The following is a 19,811-nucleotide window of genomic DNA, read 5'->3' as shown; positions in this document are numbered from 1 at the left end:
TGAAGTCTACACGTATAAATGATTTTAAAATGCAACAAACCAGGGAGTGTCAAGATTCCAATTACCATCAATTATAATTAATTACCCAGTCCTGCTCATTTAACACTGCATAATTCTAACCTCATTGAATTGCAGACGCTGAGTTAGCACCATGAATCAGCAGTCGCCCCAACTTGGTTGCACTTCGGCAGTCCGTGAGCCAAGTCTGCAATCTCCTTCCTCTAAAAACTAACCTCAACGTCACTATCATGTGTCTCAGAATTAATATAAACCAGTGGTCTGATATTCAGGGCTTATATTGACGCATGAGTAATACAAGTCCCTAAATTCTTTGCTCAAATAGAAGTGCAACTCATGTAAATAAATCCTCTGGTAAAGGTTGAAGTGTAGCTTCAAAACTGTTGCTTAGATTCCCAGAAGGAAGGGATTCTTGTCTCAAATCATAATGTTTTAGTTTCTTTAGTTAAAGAGCCAATAAATGTGAGAATACATTACCTAAGCTAACAACAACAACTTTATTTCTAACCGCTCAAATGTTAGCTAGCATAATATTAACCCTATACAAAGTTTACACAGCAGGTAGATTACATTGTTGGGTACTGGGTCTCATTCTCTCTGTCACATCTGTTAAAGTTTAAAAGTGTTAAGAATTAACTTTGGTCCTTTCTAACGCGAAATGTCACCATACATCATTCAAAATGCAGTAGTGTTTGAAAGTCGATTGTTTTCCCAAGTAAGTTGAAGAGAAAAGAAAAAGTAGAAATATGTTTGGAAAAACTAGACTTAAGTACAGTAACAAAGTAATTATTTCGTTCCAGCTCAGTATCACCATTGTTTTGCCAAAAATGGTGTGTGTACCAATTTACACATTGGTTGTCTCTGTTTGTTCTCCAGTGAATCCATTGTGACTTTTATCTTCTAGAGACCGGTATTCCATCCATGATTTATTCTCACCTCACAAGTCTTACTGGGATAGATGTGTTGCAATGAGGCAGTGACCAGGACAAGAGCTTACTGCAAATGAATGAATGAATATTCCAAAATTTAAAAGCTGCATATAGAGTTATATGCAGTGTGTTAGTGGATCCTAAACCTGGACTATCCATACTCCTAATATTCCTGGTCGAACAAAACAGCTAATTAACCGACATGATTGAGTAGCACAAAGATGGAAATACACAAGGCTATCCCGGGACCTAGCTGTGTTGTGTTGTCTGATAGATCACCGGAAATAAAGTTTCAACCATCAGGCATCATGGCCAACCTTAAAACTTCTTATGACTTGATTTTTTGCCTTAGACGAATGTCTTGGGGCCATTGCCTTATTTCTTTCACAAGGCCTTGCTTCAGGTTTAGCATCCTATTTTAAGGGAATCCAATTGTTCCCCGTGTCGTCCTTACACCCACTGATGTGTGTGTGTGCAATCACATTGAGTGAATACACCATTAAATGACTTGGATTCGTAGCCAAGACAGATGTGAAGCCGAAATAGCGGCATAAACGTGGGTGGAACGCCGTCTCTGAGGTCGCTCCCAAACAAAATGATCTCTCATTCTCTGAGAAGATATCAAAGCCAGGCATTGTTATACGAGACGCTAATGCTCAGAACTGGTGTGCAAGGAAGCTATTGTGAGCCTCGGTCTGGTTTTAAAAGACAAGAAACCGGGGAACGTCAAGGTCAGAGTGTCTTTTTGGAGTCAGAATCCTGCTCATTTACCATCGCATGACCTTAATAAATTACCGAAGCACTATGACTCAGCAAGCAGCAGTTCTCCATTTTTCTCAAACTGTGGTTCTACTTTAGCATCTCATTTTCACTGGAGATAATCTCAAGGCCACCGTGTAATGTCACTGAGTTTGTACAAGCCCCCTTTTCCCCTCCAGCGGTCTGTTTGTTCAGGCTTCATGCTCGCACTGAGCTGATATCTCACTGCTCTTCTCTGTAAGAGGGCTGTTTTTTACAGTGTTGTTGCAGGCCCAAGTTGTGGTTTTGAACCCGAAGGACCTTTGTGGACATGCAGGCCTGGGAAACCAGATCTGCACAAAAGGCGACTTTTAATTCGGAAAGGGGGGGGGCAGTGTGTGTGTGTGTGTGGGTGTTTGAGTATGGAGGGGGGTCTGCTTGAGTAAAACAAAAAACTCTTTGCTTGTACACGTTATCATGAATCTGCTGACTTTTCTTCTGAAGTGCAGCCCCGAGGGATCTCCTGTGGAAAGAAAAGAGGAACAATAAAGCAAACTATCATCTGCGCAAAGCCAAACAGCTCAGCTCCTCGGCGTTACAAACCCAACCCATGAGGAGTGGAGTCCAAAGTAAACAGCTGCAAGCGAAAGCAGAGGGAGCGGGATTCGCTTTGACAAAGGAGGCTCAGCGTGTGTTCTCTTCTTCCTGTAGCGTCTGCTTATTCATATCTACTGCCCTACATGCGATAAACCCTTTAACCCCAAATTTGGAATACCAAATAGCTATGTCCATAACGTGTTGGATTTTATTGCAAGGTTCAGTTTACCCAGGATGTGTTTTCATTGTGCATATGTACACATAACCTGAAAAAAGGCTTGATTAAACAACTATTGATTTCAATTCAGCTCGACTATGTGCGCCTCAGACACCAAGGCCGCAGATGATGTATTGATTTATTCCCAAGCCCGCTCTTTTCCAACCCCCCTCTGCAATAATTAAGGCTCCCTGAACAAAGATGGCCACCACAGCTGGCTGTGCACCAGAGTGTCTGTCATCCACAACATGTCGGGTGCTCGAGAACAGGTAGCGTGGCATTGCCGCTCCTATTGCTGCTCCTTGTGCTCCTCCAACAGCAGCACCTTTCACACTATTGCACAGAGCCTCTTTCACACAGGTCAGCCGTGGTGCAGGATCTGACAGGCAGAACAGGGGAACGTTTATAACACCCCGGCCGGAAGGCAGCTGGAGATTAGAGTACGTGTATAATTGCCTCTACTTAAGAATATTGGTGTAAGGGCTCTCTGACCTGCAGCTGGGAACATAGTGTTAAGTTTCTGCATATATTTGAACGTTCTTGCCGTACCTTGTTAGATTGCATTTGACCTTAAATTCTCAGTTAAGCTGTCAATAAAACTGCATTTAGATGCACACTCTTTTCTAGAACTATTATCAATAGAATGATCCTATTTTCCTCGGAAATAGTAGTATTTTCCTTTTAAAAAACTGTCCAATTTATTGACATGCCTAACAAATTGTCACCCTTGGGAGAAAAAAAAGTTTTTTGAAAAAAAAAGTACATTTGACCAAATGTGCCGTCACAGGAAACATAAAATTAGTTTATCATCTTTAACCGTGGGGAAGATTCACGAGCATTCTCCAACCTTGTTGGAACAAGAACAAGGATCAGTCCTGTTGTATCTCCAGATATTACATAATATTAATTGTAAGGGTGTTGAAAACTGTGCAGAAAAAAAAGTTCAAAATTGTTTTAAAATATCATTCATCGCATTCGGTTGTGTTTCACTTTATGTATTAAAGTAATAATTGACGGTATGTGCCCTGTTGCTCAAAAGCCTTTAAAGGCTGTTGGCCTACTCGCCTGTGCTACACGACTAATTGTGATTTTTTCATTAGGTTTGTGTTGCCATAGCAGCTTAGCTGGCCGAGTGGCCTTGAACAGAGAATAATACATAATGGCTGGAGTGGTTGCGTCCCAAACTACATCTTATTCATTAACCTTGCATTTAGAAAAAAGTATTTTTGTTCTTTAGCCAGGATCTTTCATTTGATCACTACCCAAAGTTCCCTGTGTGTTCTTCAGCATCACTATGAAGCTGACTAGTCCCAAAGTAGTGCATTAACTAGTAGGACTTTCCTACAAGGTTCTTTGGGTTGTCCTTCTGCGGGAATTTTTAGAGAGAGTTCCTAAAACTAGATAAAACCCTAAAATTGATCTAAGATCCTGCAACTATCCAACGGATATGTTTTTACTAAGAATGTATATCTTATCATTTAAAGAAAGTTTTTTCTTCTTCTTAAATGTACTTGCTCGGTGTTTAGGGCATAAAGTTTGGCACTGAAGCAACCAGGATAATGTAGCTAACAATTACTGGAAATATTCCTTGATGAGCCCTACAAGAGGTTTTCTTTATTAGAGACAGCACCAAAACCTATTTCTATGTCATGTGAACAACCATTTCAGAACCAGGCAAGGGAAGCGTCTCAAGCACACGTCAAGCAGTGTTTTCACTGGAACAAATCTCACAGATGTGTTCAGCATCAGTAAAAATGTGAAAAACCAAGAGCGGTAGAATTGAAATTAAGTAACTTGAGGTCTAATCTGAAGAATCATGTTCTGATGGCAATAAACTGCTCCGAACAAAATGGTAAAAGAAGGTTAAAATGATAACGTTAATGAATACGAAGAAACTTCAGTGGTAGAAGTAATGTTACCTTACAGCAATATTATTATACTGTAGAGAATTTAAGTCGTAAACTAGCATCCTCTAATTATTCAACCTCTGATGAACCCTTTCATTAAGAGTGCATATCTACTGAATTTAAAAGTAGCATAAAACACACTTTCCTTAAAATTGTTGCTCTAACAAGTTGCTTACACAAAAATCATAACTTCAAACTCGAATCTTTATACTTGCTTTGTAAACAAATTGGAACTACATTATAATTCGGATCACTTTAAATGACTTCAAACTTAATCAAGATGGCCGCCTACACGGTGATATTCCGTTTCGTGTTTCTAAATGAAGCAATTGAGCACGTCTGTAGAGACGCCAGGAGAGATCTGCGATGTGTTTCAGTGCTCATATTTAACATTTAGGAGGAGACTGACTTTTGTACTTTGTTAAGTAGATCATAAATTAGCCTCACAGCACCAGAATAAAACGGAACTGCGACACTGCAGTGCAAATATGAGAGACAGGCTCGATAAACATGACTGTGATTCTTCCTAATTGAAGTGAGTGCAGTGTGGCCTGGTCTGGAGGCAATAAAAACACAACTGCAACCCCCCCCAAAAAAAGAAGCTTTAGCTCCTCCTGGTGTCTAGTTTTTAGTATTGATCGTACATGAGTACAATATACATTGATTAGGCATAACATTATAACCACCTGCCTAATATTGTGTTGGTCCCCCTTTTGCTGCCAAAACAGCCCTGACCCATCGAGGCATGGACTCCACTAGATCCCCGAAGGTGTGCTGTGGTATCTGACACCAAGTCCTCTAAGTTGTGAGGTGGGGCCTCTATAGATTGGACTTGTTTGTCCACCACATCCCACAGATGCTCGATTGGATTAAGATCTGGAGAATTTGGAGGCCAAGTCAACACCTCAAACTCGTTGTTGTGATCATCAAACCATTCCTGAACCATTTTTGCTTTGTGGCACGGCGCATTATCCTGCTGAAAGAGGCCACAGCCATCAGGGAATACTGTTTCCATGAAAAGGTGTACATGGTCTGCAACATTGCTTAGGTAGGTGGTACGTGTCAAAGTAACATCCACATGGATGGCAGGACCCAAGGTTTCCCATCAGAACATTGCCCAAAGCATGACACTGCCTCCGCCAGCTTGCCTTCTTCCCATAGTGCATCCTGGTGCCATGTGTTCCCCAGGCCATCCACATGATGTAAAAGAAAACATGATTCATCAGACCAGGCCACCTTTTACCATTGCTCCCGGGTCCAGTTCTGATGCTCACGTGCCCATTGTTGGCATTTTCGGTGGTGCACAGGGGTCAGCATGTGCACTCTGATTGGTCTGCGGCTATGCAGCCCCATACGCAACAAACTGTGATGCAATGTGTATTCTGACACCTTTCTATCAGAACCAGTATTAATTCTTCAGCAATTTGAGCAACTGTAGCTCATCTGTTGGATTGGATCACATGGGCCAGCCTTCACTTCCCACGTACATCAATGAGCCTTGACCGCCCATGACCCTGTCGCCGGTTCACCACTGTTCCTTCCTTGGACCACTTTTGATAGATACTGGCCACTGCAGACCGGGAACACCCCACGAGAGCTGCAGTTTTGGAGATGCTCTGATCCAGTCGTCTAAGCCATCACAATTTGTCCCTTGTAAAACTCGCTCAAATCCTTACACTTGTCCATTTTTCTTTTTTTTTGTCCCTGAGGACAAAATGTTCACACTTGCTGCCTAATATATCCCACCTACTAACAGCTGCCATGATGAGGAGTCAGTTTTATTCACTTCACCTATCACTGAGCATCATTTTATGCCTAATCATTGTACAATATAGTGTATTTTACAGCAAGCTTGTAATATCTCATGAAATTGGATACAGATTCCAGCGTATAATTATTTTAAAATTTGTAGTTGTTGTTGTTTGTTTGTTTTCCGTGTCTGAAATGTTAAACTGTGCATATTAAAGCCATAACATTTACCAAGAATGGAATAGCCATTATATGATAAAATGATGCATGTATAAGCTTTCCACTTTATAATTTTCTGAGCATGTATTTAAACGATCACACAGGTCCAAACGTCTGGCCAACCTTCCATTTTAGACTTAAACTTCAGAAGCATAAAGACTTCAGGACAGGGTAATGCTAAGGACTTGCATTTCTGAATATTCATCATTGTTTGTTATGTGCCTCCCAGGTCTCTCTGCTAAGGGACATGAACTACTGTATATCATATGAGTCACTCAGACTGTAGGTCAGAAACAGCATTATATAAATGATGATATAACTGTATGGTTTGACATTAAATTATAAATCAGACTGAACAGGATTGTAGAAGTGCAGAAATCATAGATATCTTGTTATTTATGATATTAATGTTTCCAGAACAAACAAACTTTAATCTCTATTATCAATCTCTGTTATTATTTACATAATTTATGTAGAATCGTCAAAGTTTGTTTATCTTAAATACGGCACTTCTTCTCTATCAGAAATAAATCGAAATACATTTGAAAAAATCTAAATATATATTATAAATATATTTACAAAATATTGATCTCTTGCATGAAACATTCTTTTCATGGAACACTGTAGGTTATGAGACCATTTCCAATTTGTTTAATAGGACTATTTTTTTTCAATAAAGCAAAAGGCTTCAGAATTATAAAACTTTAGTTCAACAGTTGCATCATCCTAATTTCCTGAAGATCATGTGAAGACGAAAAGTAAGTTCGCTTTTCTTTATTTTCAGTGATACTGTGATTTTACTCTATTGTGATAGATAGATAGATAGATAGATAGATAGATAGATAGATAGATAGATAGATAGATAGATAGATAGATAGATAGATAGATAGATAGATAGATAGATAGGCAGACAGACAGACAGACAAACAGACAGATAGACAGACAGACAGACAGACAGATAGATAGATAGATAGATAGATAGATAGATAGATAGATAGATAGATAGATAGATAGATAGATAGATAGATAGATAGATAGATAGATAGGCAGACAGACAGACAAACAGACAGATAGACAGATAGATAGATAGATAGATAGATAGATAGATAGATAGATAGATAGATAGATAGATAGATAGAAATCTTCCAGTGAAAATCAGAATAAATATATTTTTAAGTGTCAGTGCTCAGGTTGGCCAGTAGAGGGCAGCACCATCGCGTGGTTCAAATTTAACAGGTTAAAAACAACTTACTGTTTGTTATGGAAGGCCATTTGACCCACAACGAGATAAATTTCCTTTTATCTTCAGTTCATACTAACAGGTTTTTATTTCAAAAAGGCTTCTTTCGAAAGACTACTTTTATTTCATGATGGCAAATGTTTTTCCTAATGAGAGTTTTATTTCATAATGGCGCTTTTGTCTTACAATATACTTTTTGCGATTCATAATTCTATTTTATTTTGTTTTAATCTAAAAAAAACCCCAAAAAACTTACAAAATATTATCTACTGTGTTTCAGTTGTAATTTTATCATCCATAAATAACCAGAAAAAATGTCCCAACAAATAGTGCTTAGCACTTCGCAAGCACAAGCCGCTTACACGATTTAATTCAATTTGCTGATGAAATTGCAAAGCCAATTTGGAAATAATTCTGGTTCGAATGGGAGGAAAAATCCTCTAAGCATTTCATCAGACATCTTCCCCAGATCTGATGCTGTGCAGATCTGTCCCCTGAGACACGAGGCTCTGTGAGTTGAGCTGCTGAGCTGCTGCTTCGTGTCTCACTGAGTGAAATGCTAAACTATTAGGAATTGATTGGCGTATGATTGGCGCAGGCGCTGATTAATGTGCTGCTGTCAGCAGCGGTGATGAAGATGGATTCACTCTGCAGGACCGGCGGCGCTGCTCGGCTCAGTTAGCTGCCATTTAATGACTCTAATGCAAAGTCAGAGTCCAATTGTCATTACATTCACTGATTAAAGCAGAACCAGATGGAGGAGCATAAGGAGGAATGTGTGTGTGTGTGTGTGTGTGAGTGTATTTGTGTCTGATGTGATGTGAGGTGATGTGATGTGATACACTGGCTCTTGCCTGTGATTTTATTTTCATGTTGTTCATAGTTTTTATATTCAGATGTGATTTTTGATTTGTGGACATTTTTCATGTTTAGGTTATTATTTTCACGTGATGTTTTTTCAGATGATTTGTTTACATTCCCTTGTGATTCTTTCACAGATTCATTTATTTTCCAGTGTCATTTTGGATTCTTTTAACTAGTTATATATAACTAGTTACATTCACATGAAGTTACAAACGTGTATTTGAGCTGATGCACACAATTTCCAAGTTATGGTGAATGGTGAAATGCACCTTCATGTTTTATTCCTCATATAATCGCATGTTTAAAAGTCACACAGGGAAATAAAGGTGATATTTCTGTAAGACGTTTGTTCTGTGAATCAGAAGTTGCCTTTTGGACTCACATTTTTAGCTCGACTCTTGCATCAGGCTCCACGTCTGAGAAAAGGCAGCAGCGTTTTCAGAAGCTGTGAAGTCTAGGCAAATCATTTCTTTCCTCACCACTTTGTCTGCGTCTGATAGCCTCTGCCTCGCGCACTCCACACTTTTCATTCATCTCCCGAGAACGATCAAAAGTAATGATCCAAGAGTAATGAGTACGGTGTGGACTCCCTCATCATCATCACCGCCGCCTTCCCAATAAAGCTCCTATTTCCTTTGCCAGCTCTTTGTCACCTGTAAAAGAGAAAAAGTGACAGGAATGTGATGCTCTTCATGTCTACTATTCTCCTATTAATAACATTTCTTTAAATAATATTTTTAATCTGTCCTACCTATCAAAAAAAAGTAATCAGTATAACATAATACAATTTCTTTAATCCTGGATAAAAGTTTTAAATAGCCTAACCCATATATTATGTCATGCCTCTATAAATATACATTATTATGTAAATTGGACATGCCTCCCATCTTTCTCTGACGCTGAGCAGAGCTCTACCTCCCAGCTAGCCTGATTATGCTGTGTCATTAGCGATGTTATTAGCTATGTCATGCTGTGTTATTACAAAAATCTGTAACTTTTCTGACACGGTTAAGACTTCAAGACAGATGAGTAATTTGAAGCTATAACATAAGCGTTAATTAGAACTGACTGAAAAGATGAAAGGTATGAAAAATGAAAAATATGGAGATGGTTATGGAATTGTTGTAGTTGATGGAATAAAACTAAATAAGATATTGGGAAATGATCAACATCTGTGTGATAACAACAGCTGATTATTTTCCTACTCTAAACTCTAAATATTACAATACCATTACACAGATTTGTTTAATATAATGTCATTTGAGATCAGCTAGATTAGCTAGTTGCTTAGCTTAGCACACATAGGTTCTGTAGCTAAAAATAGATTAGTGAGATCCATCCCTGTTTTTGCGTTCAGAAGTACTTTTTGGCTTGTGATGTTAACATCTCTAACTCATCTTTCTTTTACAAGCTCTTCTGGCTCAATGGTTGTCTCCTTGGAAATATGCCACTAAAATGTGATTGGTGATGCGGATATAATGAGCAGATGCTCTTTTTCATGTTTGTTGGCTTCACCGTATGGTACTTGCACCTTGGGGTCGTTTCCTTTTAACGGCTCGGGTGCTTGACGAGCCTCGGCTATTGGTTGTAACATCAGGAATGAGATCCAATGGGTCTGTCGAAGACATGGCAGAATCACCAAGTGCCATGTTCAGCGACACTTGAAGTACTTGTCTGAAAACAAGTCTTACATTAGGATCGACAGATGAAAGAAGAAATATACTTCTGTGCATAAGTGCATCATGCTGAGAAGCATGACGCGCACGAATGCTCGTTTTCTCATATCTATGCGAGTCGATTGCTTTCTAGCTGACTGGAAGTGTGAGCGTGTTTCTCCCTTGTGTGTTTCATCTGGCTAAGACAATGAGCCCAACAGAGAGCAGGAGATATTTTCCTTCCTCGCATAATCAGATGTATCTCTAAAGTGAAGAAAAAGAGAGGCCCACAGCGAGAATTAAAGAAGGTGATTATGACTTCGGTTGCATGGCAACACGTTTTGGTAGGAGACTAGCTGATTTAACTTCATTTCAGACTCGAGGCTTGGAGAGTGTCCATTAGAAACACAACCGCCAGCGAGTCAGCAGCCAGAGCAAACCGAATATTTGCGCCCAATTGATCTTCACCCCTTCATATCAGCAAATGTGTCAAATCAAACACACGGCTGCTAATGTCACGTTCACGTGTGTGATCATGTTGTAGGACTTGTTTTCAAAAAAGCAAGTGTAGCCTGAAAATAGAAAGAAACAACATGATCATGAGTCACACTCCACTTAAATAAACCCTGCTGTGTGGGATATAGACAGGTCATTTTGAGATGCTGTGTGTGTGTGTGCGTGTGTGTGTGTGTGTGTGTTGTAAGAACAGTGTTTACTCAGAGGTGCTTGAGTTTAGCTTCAAAAACAACACCTCTGTACAGACTGTACTCAAGAGACTGTACTGGGGATTTGGCTTGTGATGTATGAAAAGCTGACTATATTGATGGCAAAAAGATATTTACGCATAGATGTTTTTCCCCTTCATAATCCCTGGTGAGTGTTGCTAAGACAAAAGCAAGGCATTAAATGAGTTTTTTACTCTAACCTGTCTTCTCAAAATATCACAGCTCAGCAGTAAGATGTTCATTTCAGCATTTTTCCAAAATTACCTGAAAGATCTTGCAACACATCGTTGTTGATGTTGTAAAGTTTTGTGTGAGGACATGTTTATTTAACATTTAAGGAAAGAGTCAGCACCTTGTAATGAGCAGTCATATTTCCACCACAGGAATATTTTCTGGAAAGTTTCCTCTGTAGCATGAAAAGTGTGTGTGTTTTTTGTCTTTTTTACTCAAAACAGAGGAAAAAAAGAGGACGGTAGGACGATGAATGTTTTTGCAGACTTTCGACAACGCTGAATGTACTATAAACAGATAAACCTTGACATGTAGTTCATCAATTGATAAAAATAAAACACCATTATTAGCCAACTGCTGTATTATAAGACTAATGCAACTCTTGAGGTCATGCTGTTGTAAGAAAATCATCAACTGTAGTGTGATAACAGAAACTCTGCTTTATCACACCACAGTCTGACTATTTTCCTATAACACCAGCCAAGTTGTGAGTTGTATTCTTAACATAACATTACAGTTCACTTTTCTGTTCTTCCTTTCAGAATTCTTATAGTTTTGGAATGGCTCGCAGTCTCCGCTCTAATTCATCCCAAAGGTGTTCAATCAGGTTGAGGTCAGGACTCTGTGCAGGTCAGTCAAGTTCCTCCACACCAAACTCGCTCATCCATGTCTTTATGGACCTTGCTTTGTGCACTGGTGTGCAGTCATGTTGGAACAGGAAGGGGTCATCCCCAAACAAAGTTGGAAGCATGAAATTGTCCAAAATGTCTTCCTATGCTGAAGCATTAAGAGTCCCTTTCACTGGAACTAAGGGGTCAAGCCCCACCCCTGAAAAACACCACCTGAATTCAATGATTTGGAGGGGTGTCCCAAAACTTTTGGCAACATAGTAAGTCTGGTTCTAATGGGTCGGTTGGTGGTGTTGAGAAGTTAACTCTGCTCTGCACAGGGATGCTATTTTTGCTATTAAAGTTTAAACGATCTCAAACGTAAGAAGGATTGCAGTTTCTCCCTTGCCATTTTCCAGTGATGTTCAAAGTCATATTAAGGAGAAATCCAACGTAGAATTAGTAGAGACACTGGGCCTAGAACATTCCAGAAAGCTCTATGTCACAGAGTTCAGGCTGACTGCTCGGCTAGTTAATTATCCTAGAGATGACAAATGCGATAGGCTTGAAATGTTTGAGCAGTGTGTACAAATGAGAGGTAAGAGCACTGGAAAATTAAATGACTGAAGTGCCACTGCATTGCTCACTTTTTAAAGCCGAAGCAGGAGTTATTATAAAATAAATCTCGGCTGCCATTAAAGAGCACATGTTAATTATAAAGATTAATTTGCCATTGAGTTTGTGGGGTTTTTTTTTTTGTTTTTCTTTACTTTAGGTGTTTTATGGAGTGTGGACAAATAACGGTTTGGAAAAGAAACATAAGTAAATTCCAGATGTGCTTACAGAGAGACATCCCACTGCATAGCTGCATTTAGTCGAGAGCATCCACGTGTCCAGTTCATATGTTACCTGCAACTATGCAGCACTTTTTGTACAAAGGTAAAAATCTGACTAAGCACGTCAAATAGGATCTAAATTAAGATGTCCTTGTTCCTGCATCTCATCTACTTTGGCATCACAGGAGACGGTGGCTAATGAGAGAAGTGCTTTAGTCAAGGTTCCACTTCTTTTGATGGCTGTCTCCTGTGGGAACTGTGTGTGTGTGTGTGTGTGTGTGCTGTTTGGACCGAGGGACACACAGCTGTCACTGTGATCAAAACCCTGCTGCAGTGTGTGTCCTGACAGAGGAACACAGCCGACAGTTTGACGTGTGCGTAGATGAGCTGTCAGGCCCTGCGCTGAAAAAAGCTTGTGTACACTGTCGGCTGGATTTGATTGAAAAACCAAAGAAACCGAACCTATGAAAAAACAACCCAAGGAGGGCTAAATAAATACAACATGTTTGAAATCCATGTAACGGTTTTTCTGATGATGAGAACTTGGCCTAAGGGCATTATTAGCATTACTAACATCTTTATCATGGTTAACAATGCAGAGATCTATGAATAGATGTGCTTTGTGCTACAAAATATATTCTCATATCAACCTGTCAGCAAAAAAAAAAAGGAATATGCATAAATCTGGTTGGAGAATGGTAAGGAGAGTGAAGAAAAATAGAGATGTCACTGTTCTGAGAATCACATGTTCAGTGTTGAGTTTTTCCTTCTCTAGCCATTCCTCAGCTCCTCTTTGTTTCGGGCAAAAGTAGTTCTGGAGAAAGTTGACACTGGGTAAGTGTCATATCGATATGCAGGCAGTAACCTGTTCCTGCTGTGAGAATGTTTCTTGTCTGGTCATTTGTTCATTCACATTCAGACAAAATTACGTGGAATGAAACGGCATGCTGCACACGTAATAGCGTGGAACCGATTTAGCTTTTGCTAGATGCTTTAGATGGGCCATCTTTCCCATAGATGGTTGGATAGACCATATTTTACTGGCAGACAATTATCAGCATATCATTTATTTATGTGCCTAAAGGACAATTCTGCCAAAATCGTCTTCCATTTTGAAACATGAAGGGAAGATGCTGATGCTTTCTTAAACGTCATCTTTAAAGCAAAGGCGTGTGGTGTATGACAGATATTTCTGTGCTGTGAAAAGTATTATGTCCTGCTATAAATATAATGGACTTTTCATTTCACTCAATGTGTTTGAAAGAATGCTGAGATATGATCTGACTGAATAACTTGGAGTTCCATTAATAGATGTTTGAGCGGTGTGACTGTTAGAAGGGACTACATAAAGCTTCTAAATAGAGACGCACTGATACTAGCCTAATGTGCGTTAATGCGCTCAATGACATCGATGTGGAGGTATTTCACAATGATTGATGGCAAATCAAAGCTTACTGCAAACTGTTGCCATGTGAAAATATCAAAATATTACAATGAAAACATCTTATGTGTGTATAAATGGTATCTTTAACAGAAATAGCGTGGAAGGTGGATCTGAGTGTAGCGGGCAAAATGGTGTCAGCGAGCGTGAGTGCAAGGTACCATGAATTGCACGGAGAAGTGAAGAGCAATGTTTTGTGAAAGAGAGCAATTCACTTCAGCGAGCACAGAGGCACGCATGCTTCAATTCACCAGGATCGGCACTCCAACAGATATTGCATGATAATTAAGTTTGAAAAAAGTTTCAAGCAAAGTCATAAATAATGCATTACCCTGCTCTTACTCTTTCTCTGTTTTTAATCATAGTGCTAGCTAAAAGCCAAGTAGCCCATTAAAACTCAGATTACGCTGAGTCAGCTAGCATTCAGTTACAGCTCTGATTCCTACAAGAATAGCCTGACAGACTGCTGTGTCCTTGCAAATGACTTTGTCTTTGTTTAATGGATTTTTTAAAGTTTCATTATCTTTGTGACCCCTAAGCTAATTAAATTGCCTTTATTCAGACAGATGGTTGAAGTGTTAAGGGACAGTTTGTAACTTCAGAGGAGGTTCATGTCGTGATTTGTCTTTTTTTTTATGAGCTGTACCTGTAATATGTGCTGCCGTCTCGGCTCTGCTCGATTCCACAGAAAACATCTCTCAGGTTCCTTAAATACTCCATTGTATTCTGCTGTACTTGTAATAATCTTCAGTCTCTTTCAGTGATACATAGTGTTCAGCTCATAGCTGAACCTGTGAAGTTCAAAACCAGTGCAATAAAATAAAATCCACAAATTCGAAAATGAACCTCAATTTACCTGCCAGTCTCAGAGCTTGTGAGGTTTTACTTTCATTTTATAAAATGCAGCCTTTGCTAGCTGTTTTCAGCTGGCCTACATGAAACCTGTCCATTTTTTCCCTTCACTTCCAGTAAGTGCCACATGGCTGATGTTCCCACTCTAATGCCAGAGCCCATTATTAGATGAATGAATAAAGAGCAGTGCAATTTAAACATATGGCAGGAATAACAAGCCATACAGATTTTCAGACGTGCTTTGTAGAAATGACATGAAGTGTTCAGCCCCTTCAACCGAAGTGCTTTTTAAGCTTTCATTAAATTGTAATAACTCGAAGAAATTACGGAAATTGACTCGTTTTTTTTCCCTCCCCCATCACGTGTTACTGTCAGCTCATTATGGCTGGACTCATTCTGGTAATATGAATGATTGCATTTGGGCAGCAAGGATAAGTGTACAGTTTTGGACATGCCTATTTTTTCTTTCCTCTTTATGAGCAGTTAAAATGTGACATAGGACGATGGTAACGTTAACAGAGACGCATTTGTTGTTAATGGAGGTTTTGAGTGATTTATTGGAGCTAGTATAGAACTAGGTGATCAACTCAGACTGCTGTTAGCTTTTCATAGATAGTTAAAATACACCCGCTATAAGAGAATGAGACATGGTCATTAATATATTTGCTTTTTGTTTCGAATTTTTTTGTTTTATCGTTCAACAGCCATATCCACAATCATTAAATCAGACATGGATGGGAGAAATTGTTTTATTTGGCCTTAGTTTGACACCTATTTGTGTAGTATTTATGGGATTGCAGGATGTCAGGGAATGTTAATTGAGGCCTTTTTATTTTTACTTCAATCAGATTTGCAAGGTGACTTACTCGGCCTGTTATCCTTCTGCTGGAATGGTCATTAGTTGACAATTTTTTATCATGATTATCCTCTTTACTGTCCGCCCCCCTTTTATTATACTACTAATTCTACTACTACTACTACTACTACTACTACTACTAATAATAATAATAATTATTATTATTATTATTATTTTAATTCTAGTGTTGTGGTTTGTGTATAGAAAGAACCTGCATTGAGTTAGAATGGAAAAAACGAAAGTGTAGCTATATTTTATATTTGCTTAGGGCTAGTTTAGATAGCTATTCCTACAGTAGGCATGTTGCCTTGCAAAGATGAAATGAGATCCCAAGAAGAAGATTTCTTTCACGGATCACATTCAGTATAACAAGTAAAAACTATTATTTTTATTGCTTAGTATTCAGACACTACATCATGATCTTTTATTTCTTTAGACGGGTTTGTTGGTTGTGTCGCTGTGGGAACCACTAACCCTATACTCTTGAAGAGTTCTTTGAATAACTTTGCATTCAAAAAAAACTGGTAGGGTTATACACAGAACCTTTAAAAATTTCTCCCAAATGAATAACCAATAAACCATTAAGAATTTTACCAAAGCGTTTCAACCTCACACACATTCCTCTTGCTGAAACTGATCTGTATGACTAACGCTGCCGTCACGATGGACATTTTATCACAGCGGCTTTTTACTGCCACTCCATCAGTGAGATGATTCTGTGGGAAACAAGAAGGCCAAGCTTGACACATTTATTAGCCCTGTATTTGAGGTGGATATTTTGTGGGTGAGATTTATTTCCTTTAGGAGAGGGGAGACACTGAAGGACAGGAGGTTTACAGCAACAACAGTGGATGAGAATTAATCTGAAGAGGGTTTGAGATGTTTCTCATGACCCACAGTGAAGTTATTGGGGTTGGTTGAATGTTACAATGCTAAAAGGCAAGGCTAGCATACAGGTTAATGAATTAGCATACTGGTATCCTGCTACCTTAGTGATTTTTATATGATCAGATTCTAATGTGTTATGTAATCCATCTTTCTGATTTGATTAGCTGAAAGGCTTCAGCATACTTAATGCAGAGACCAGTGTATGAAAACAAACAAATCTCAAGCTTGAATACTCTCTGTGTTTGTGTACTGCCTCAATTTCCCTTCATAGAAATGAAGAGGTTCAAACCTTTTCCATAATTGCAATGCTGCTATGCACAAAGTGAGCTACATGAATGGGTTCCCAAGGTTAGTGTGGAAGAACTGACCCCAATCCCTCTGAACACCTTTTTTTTATGGCCCAGCTTCCATGTTCATGACGAGACAAGCAAAGCCTCTGCAGTTATGATGTTTGTGGGAGTCAGTTGAACATCTTCTCTGCCTGAAGTATGTTGATGCCTTAAGTCCTTTCAGTGTAATTAACCGCTTTATTCTTGGTGTTGGCATGGGCCATGTTATCTAAATATCTTCCTGTGCTCATAGAATAGCCATAAAGCCTATGTAGGAGAGTTTATAGCTGACATTCATGAAGCCATGATTGATTGAGGAAGGAGAGAAGGATAAAGCATATGGACAGCACATCAGCAAATCATGAGCCCTGTGATGGAGGGATGGAGGGATAGACTTGTTTGGCAGAGCCCAGGCAGTGAAGGCATGTGCTACTGTTATTAAAGCCCTCATTTCAGACCCACAGGCTTAATGAGTGGTGGAAAGCATATGGCGTACCAATGTTATTGGGCTTTTGTTTCATAGAGAATGTGACTTTCACTGAACAGAAAAAGGCTGTTTACTGATTTTAGCTTCAGGAAGAGAACAGATAATGTTTGAACAGGTTTTCAGGCAGGTGGGACCCTGGTTCCTCATGTCCTAGTCCCTAGTCCTTTGTATTTGTAGTTCTGGTTTGTTTATCTGTCTGGTAGAGTTGTGAAACTCATTCCAAAATGACAACCTGCTTAATAGTGGTGTAGTGATCTGATGAAGAAAAGACATGTTTACACTTGTGAGTACATGGATCCAGTTTTTGATAGCTTAACTGGAACAACATTAAAGAAACAATCCAAACTTCTGATGATGCTCCCATGCAGAAAAGACCTGCACAGAATGCCAACAAATAATATGTATAAAAAGGGCTAATTTCACACTTGTCACCTCAGGTGAGATAGTGAACAATGGAAATGCTGCAGTGTTTTAAATGCACAAATAATTAAAGCAAACAATTGTAATTGCACTTTTGTTGAGAGGCAGCAAATGTCTTAAGCCAGAATTATAAAGAATCTGACACGTGAACACCAACTACCTGTGAAGGGTTTCTTGGTTCCTAGATTTATACACCAGTCTGATTTATGACCATGATGCTTGGATAAACCTTAATAAAGAACTCGTACGATAATTTTCACTTGCTTCTGGCTTTCCTGAATTACCCTAGCAGGTGACATGTGATGAGAATGAGAATCCAGTATTGTTACTAAGAACGCTCTCTTATCAGGACTTCAAATCCTGACACCTGATTTAAAGGCGATAATAAGTTGCAGTAAAATCACTTAATATGGTAATCGCATTTCTTTGGCAGCACATCAAAAACATCAGTCAACATATTTCATTATCAGTGTCCCTGGAGTATAAAACTGCAATCTAAATGTGTTGGAGAGAAAAAACACTATCATCAGGACCCATAAAGCAAAACAAACAACTGCAGTTTGACCTCCTGGGTATTTTTAGAGCAACCAATCAACCTCTAATCTGGAGCTGGAAAACAGATGGCAGCTTGTTCAACACAACATGTTCCTGCTTAGGTGCAGGCTTAGCATATAATTTTAGCTCTGTGTGCAGAAGCACAGGCAGTATGTGTATGAGCCCAGTCATGGATGCAGGCACTGACTCCTGACTGTGCCATGTATGAGCAATAACATTGGGGTTCATTAAAACGTGTGTATATATGAAGCTTAGAACATACCAAATCATGCATATGTAGTTCTATTGCTCATTTAAATTCAGCAAGCCACACTTAGCCATATGTGGTATATAGGCATTGCCTCAAGGGGACATTTTGTTATTGCTTTGGAGAAACATGTAGAGCGCTACTAAGCTGTAATATAAATGCGAAAATATATTTTTTATTTAAACCTTCCACCACCTCTCCATTTTTATGAAAGCTAGAAGGAAAAAGTATGAGAACGTAAAGTTAAAAATATAATAATAATAAAGAAAAAACAGATGGAGATAAAGAATGATTTGACACAAGAAAAACAAAAAAAAAGTAAAATAAGGAGGAGAAAAAATACAAAGAGAGAAAAACTATATAATGAAATGAGAGATGAGTAGTGACAGTGTAGATGTAAAGATTGAGCCAAAAGTTAATGTGGTGTTTAACTAGGTGTATGTTACATGCTTTGTGAGTGTTTATATAAACATTTTAATCAATTTTATTTATTTATTTATTTATTTATTTTTTATTTTTTACTTTTTACACACCTGGATAGTCTAAAGGCAACGACTTTGTGTTCATGTTTCTGTTCATGTTCATGTTTCCTGGTGTCAGTCCACCAAGACATGATGTCTGCCACTCACACTGCACAATGAATTATAGTTCATCGTTGTGCTAATACTTGCATCAAACAATGTCGAGTTGTTAATTAGAATATATTAAAGCAGCAAATTTCAAACACTTAAAATACTTGATGGAAAAACTTCAAAGTATTTACAAAGTGGTGTATACAAAGTGCATACTAAGTATTAACTAAGTGTATACTAATGTATATACAGCGATCAGCCATAAGATTATGACCTAACATCATGCCTAATATTGTGTTGGTGCCCCTTTTGCTGCCAAAACAGCCCTGACCCGTCAAGGTATGGACTCTATTATCCCTGAAGGTGTGCTGTGGTATCTGACACCAAGATGTTAGCAGCAGATCCTTTAAGTCCTCTAAGTTGTGAGGTGGGGCCTCCATGGATCGGACTTGTTTGTCCAGCACATCCCACAAATAGATGCTCGACTGGATTAAGATCTGGGGAATTTGGAGACCAAGTCAACACCTCAAACTCATTGTTGTACTCATCAAACCATTCCTGCACCACAAATCCTGATCAAATCCACACCATTTCTGCTTTGTGGCATGACAGATTATCCTGCTGAAAGAGG

The sequence above is a fragment of the Hemibagrus wyckioides genome, linkage group LG16 (genome assembly GCF_019097595.1).
Source record: "Hemibagrus wyckioides isolate EC202008001 linkage group LG16, SWU_Hwy_1.0, whole genome shotgun sequence".
Lineage (NCBI taxonomy): Eukaryota > Metazoa > Chordata > Actinopteri > Siluriformes > Bagridae > Hemibagrus > Hemibagrus wyckioides.
The sequence above is the reverse complement of the archived record's forward strand: the minus strand, read 5'-3'. Positions refer to the sequence as shown.